Here is a 5,785-nt window from a genome sequence, read left to right as displayed (position 1 = left end):
GATCTTTTCGAGGTCATCAAAGTGGAGGAATTGTTTTATTTTAGCTATCGTCCGAAGCTGGAAGAAGCTAGCTTTTACCACGGCATTGACTTGTTTGTCAAATTTCAGTGATAAGTCAAATATCATGCCAAGGTTTTTGACGTGAGGTTTGAGTAGTGGGGTAAGGCCTCCAAGGCTGCCTGCTATCATTTTGATTGAGTCCGGGGGCCGAGAAGGATGACCTCAGACTTATTCTTGTTTAGTTGGAGGAATTTCTGGGCCATCCAACACTTTATATCCTCGAGGCAGCGGGTAAGGTTAAGCAGATTTGATTGGTTTTTGGGCTTCAGGGGGAGATAGAGTTGTGTATCGTCTGCGTAGCAATGGAAGGAAATGCCGTGCTTTTGAATGACTTGGCCTAAGGGGAGCATATACAGGGAGAAGAGAATGGGGCCAAGGGTGGAACCTTGTGGAACCACAGAGCCGAGACTAGCTGGGGAGGAGAAAGAGTTGCCTATGTTAGTAGAGAAACTCCTACCTTTGAGGTAGGAGATGAACCGGCTCAGGGCAATGCCCTCAATACCAACCCCGTACCGGAGACGGTCAATTAGGATGGTGTGGTCGACAGTATCAAATGCTGCACTTTGGTCGAGAAGGAGCAGGATTGCACAGTCGCCGGAGTCAACAGTGAGCAGGAGGTCATTATGCACCTTCAACAAGGCAGACTCTGTGCTGTGGTGAGCCCTGAAGTGAGCCCTGAAGAAAAATCTAGTTTTTAACATTTTAGAAATGCCAGTAAACCATTTCCTCACAAAAATGTACTGCTCAATACAACGTCTGACCATTATTAGAACAGTGTACGATGACGTTGAATTCATTTTCTGGTACATATCCTATTTATATAATTAAAAACTACTTCTCACATGTTATACCATATGATTAAGTTTCAGTTTATAGAATAGATAAACATGCTTTGTAAGTTGACCTTTGCACTGGGGGAAGATATGAATTGTAGCTGTAAACTTAACAAAACAGAGTTATAATAATGTGATGTGTTTAAGTTCAGTTTAGGTTTAGAGATACAGCGTGGAAACAGGCCCTTCGGCCCACCCAGTCCGTGCCGTCCAGCGATCCCTGCACATTGAAACGGTTCTACACACACAAGGGACAATTTACATTTATACCAAGCCAATTAACCTACAAACCTGTACATCTTTGGAGTGTGTGAGGAAAATGAAGATCTTGGAGAAAACCCACGCAGGTCACAGGGAAAACGTACAAACTCTGTACAGACAAGAACCCGGGTCTCTGGCGCTGTAACTGCTGTAAGGCAGCAACTCTACCGCTGCGCCACCATGCCGTCCTGTGTGCAAATTGTAATAAAGATAGTCTCGTTATTTAGCACAGCAAAAGCATCTGCAGCATTGGTGGACTCATACCTAAAGCTACAATCCAGCATCAATTCCACAGGAACTGGAAGAGTGGAGGAATACATTTGAGTTCATCCTTCCCACTGGAAACTCTGCTGGCTTTGGGAATACTGCCATGATCCTATTGAGCATCTGAAGAAGAGGATAATTTGCAATCTTTTGTTAACACAAACTACCAGGTTCAAGAACCAGAGCTCAGCATTAGCGTTGCATATTCCTGGCTCTGACTGAAACTGTTATACTCCTTACAGTGTGTAGGAAGGAACTGCAGAATGATTTAAACCTGAGATAGACACAAAATGCAGGACTAACTCAGCGGGACAGGCAGCAACTCTGGAGAAAAGGAATGGGTGATGTTTCGCGTTGAGACACTTCTTCAGACTAGTCAGGGGAAAGGGGAACGAGAGATATAGACGGTGATGTAGAGAGATATAAAACAAATGAATGAAAGATACGCAAGAAACGTTATGATGATAAACATGCCATTGTTAGCTGTTTGCTGGGGAGAACGAGAACTTGGTGTGACTTGGGTGGGGGAGGGATGGAGAGAGAGGGAACGCAGGGACTACTTGAAGTTAGAGAAATCAACATTCAGACCACTGGGTTGTGTTGATGGTAGCACTTCCCATTTCAAGATATACAAGAAGCTCTCAGGACTCGAGGACCTGAGCTTTAGGGAGATGCTGGCCAGGTTAGGTTTGTTCCTTGGAGAGCAGAAGGCTAAGAGGTGATCATATAGAGATGTATAAATCATGGGGGGGGGGGGGGGGGGGTGGATAGGGTGAATGCAAATCAGATTTCAGATCAGCTTGCTACAGAACAAAAATAATGTGATTGCGCTGGGGGGTGTGGGGCGGGGGGGAGGGTGGAGGGGGGAGGGGGGAGGGTGGAGTGTGGAGTCAGAGAGACATAGAGAGGTACAACAGGGAAACTGAGTGCTTCTCGCAACTGCATTGCCTTGTACCTCCTAGTCTTTCACAGAACAGATCGTGAATTAATCATGAACTGAAACATTGTTGGACAAGCACTGACATTGGTTGTGCAAATTGGTTTGATTTAAAGAAATAATGTGTTGAAATAATTAAGTATTTCTTAATCTGTGAGATAAAACAGAAAGCAAGCTTTGATCGGCATCATGACACAGAGATATTCTAATCGTCGATCAGATAAAGTTGTCCCATACACTGAGATAATGTCATGTGATAGCACCGTATCTTACAATAAATAGAAGCTTATTTTTTTTTACAATCACATCAGTAATTATTCATTAATTTTGGCTGAGCTCCTAAACCACTGAAATCTAAATCATTCATATCACTAAAAATTCTCACCAATATTGTACATAATTGGTGTAGGAGCAGGTCAACGCATTGTTTATGTTTAAAGTATCCTTTTAGCTGCCTTATCTTTTCATAGCAAGTTCAACTTTGACACTAGACCAAGCACCTTTTTTAACTATAGGATAAGTGTTCATCAATACATAGTAAACCTATTGGCAATAGGAGAGATTAGATTTCTTAAGTTCTAATAGTGGAGATGTTAAAAATATTTTTATAAAGTTAATATGTCTTTTTTTATCATTTCCTTTTTGTCTATTTCCATGTTCTCCCTCATTGGCTTATTTCTTTCCATTCCTAACATAATATTTAGTTCACCCTTCAAATTTCACTTTCCTAGATGAAGATTGTTAATCTCATGAATCTTTGATCAATTTGATTCATGTGGTTGTGCTTCTCACCCAAATCCATGATTCCATCACCACAAGGGGTGACCATATAGAGGTGTTTAAATTCAAGTGGGGAATTGATAGGGTGAATGCAGTGTACCTGCACTCCTAGATCCCTCTGTTCTACAACAGTGCTATGCCATGGCAAAATGGTGCTTGAAAGCACTTGTGAAATGTTTTATTGATGGTTAGTAGACCAATGAACCAGCAGTTTGGAGGTTTGGATATATTTTTTGAGAGTCTCCCCTTTCTCTCCGCCATAAAACGAATGATACCTTTAACATTTGACACTTCTGATGAAATAAGATGAAATATTAATAGTATCTCTCATCCCAGATCCTGTCCACGTTGTGAAGTATGAAAAGCATCTTTTGATTTATTTTAATCTTATATTAATTTAATTTCCCTATCTGCTGTGATGGGACTTGAACTCAGCCTCCAGGTTAAGGGGCTGTCCCACTTGGGCGACCTAATTGGCAAGTTTAGAAGAGTTTGAAAAAATGTCATGTTGAAGACCTCCTTTGACTATTTAGAAGACCTCCTTCGACCTCCTTCGACTATGTTGAAGACTGGCTTCAACTAGCTACGACTAACTTCGGGAAAATTAGACACTGAATAGTGGAGAGTGAAGATGACCACCTTCGATCTCCCTTCGACTATGATGAAGACTATCTACGACTTCCTTCGACTACCTTCGACTACCCTCGATTACCTACGACTAACATGCCGACCTACTACGACGTACTACAACTAAACCTACGAGTAAAAAAAGTATCGATTTTTTTCCCCATGACCTTTTTTTACTCGCGGGCATTTTTCAACATGTTGAAAAATACGCTGCGACCTAGCTGAGGCCTCAAATACAAGGGGACTACTCTCGAGCATGAAAGAGAGTTACAAAGACCTCGAAGAAACCATGCTGAGAGTATGAGTCGAGGGCAAACTCTCCAGAACTCATGGATTAGGTCGCCCAAGTGGGACAGCCCCTTTATTTGTATAGATTTCTTCTAGTTAGTAACATACACTGACTCCAATCACAGGATTCACAGTGCTGGATGTGTGGAGTTTGCACATTCTCACTGTAAAAGTATAGGTTTCCTCTGAGCACTCTGGTTTGCTTCCACATCACAAAGGTACATTGGTTGGGAGGTTAATTGTCCACTGTAAATTGCACCTAGTCTACCGGCTAATGGTTGAATCTGTGGGAGGTTGATGAGTGTGCGGGAAGAATAAAACGTGGGATTAATGTGGGATTAGTGTAAACGGGTGGCTGATTGTTAGTGCAAATTCAGTAGACTGAAGAGCCTGTTTCCCAGCTGTATGACTATGATTCTACAAATCGCTAACTCTGAAACCATGGCCCATTCCATAAATGATACATTTAATAAAACTTTAGAAATAGAGTTGTGGTGATTTAACGAAGCCTTTTGCGGCTGGGTAACAAGGTGGTTCTTTCAGCAAAATGACTGCAAGGACACGCACAAACTAAAGGAAGAGCAGGGGTTTTGTAACTGTCTTATTTATCAATTGTTTGTGCTACAGTATTTGTTATATTGAAAAACTGTCTCCCATTTGCTTCAAAAGAGTCACTTGCACAATGTAAATTATTTTTTATAATATCACATGTACAGTTTGATTAGTACATTTCTGGACCAGCATCATTCATTGCAATAATTTTTAAATGTAATTTTTTTTAAACCAAATTGTCTTTTTTTCAAAAAATGCCAGTGATGTGCAGCAACAGATACCAAAGAGCTTTTCACACCTTTTTTTGCAGAAGGCATCTAGAAAAGGAAATACTTAGATACCAACGAATGCATGTTCCATGGTAATGTTTACCACAACATCTGAACAAAATTATTTAGCTTTCCATTTGTCTAGCTTAAATTTAACTTCAACCTTCCTGTGTGTTGTCAGAGCTGAACCCAAACTTTGCATTTGGAAATGTTCTGCACACTTCAGACTTGAGGTGAGCTGTTTGCCAGAGTATTCAGTCTAGGTCACTCTTGTTGTCAAAGAGTCATACAGCACATAATCGGGCTCTTCTGCCCAACTCTTCCATGCCAACCAAGATCTCCATTTACCCGGATTTGGCCCATATCCCTCTAAACAGTTCCTATCCATATTCATGTCCAAGTATCTTAAATGTTGTTATTGTACCTGGCTTAACTACCTTCATTGGCAGCTCGTTCCATATACCCACCATCCACTGGATGAAAATGTGGACCCTCAGGTTCCTATTAAATCTTGACTCTCTCACCTTAAACCTATGTACTGTTGTCATGTTTGGCGATTTATTTGTCCAGGTCAAAATTCTGACCTGTGGTGATATAAAAGATAAGACACAAAATGCTGGAGTAACTCAGTGGGTCAGGCAGCATCTCTGGAGAAAAGGAATAAATGATGTTTTGGTTCGAGACCCTATATCAGACTGAGAGTCAGGGAGAGGGAAAGTAGATGCATGACATGAAAGATATTGATAATGTAGGATTCCTCATGAAAGCATCACTGAATGTAATAGCAGGCACTTGGGTATTTTCTGGACAGAGTCAATATTACCCCTTGTTTATGTGGCATAATTTATTTGTTTGTTCAAGACCATATGCATTAGAATACTGTATAAATGTTTCATTGTACCTTAATTGGTACA

Source organism: Amblyraja radiata, chromosome 11 (assembly GCF_010909765.2).
Source record: "Amblyraja radiata isolate CabotCenter1 chromosome 11, sAmbRad1.1.pri, whole genome shotgun sequence".
In the NCBI taxonomy this organism is placed as follows: domain Eukaryota; kingdom Metazoa; phylum Chordata; class Chondrichthyes; order Rajiformes; family Rajidae; genus Amblyraja; species Amblyraja radiata.
This window is presented reverse-complemented; position numbering follows the sequence as displayed.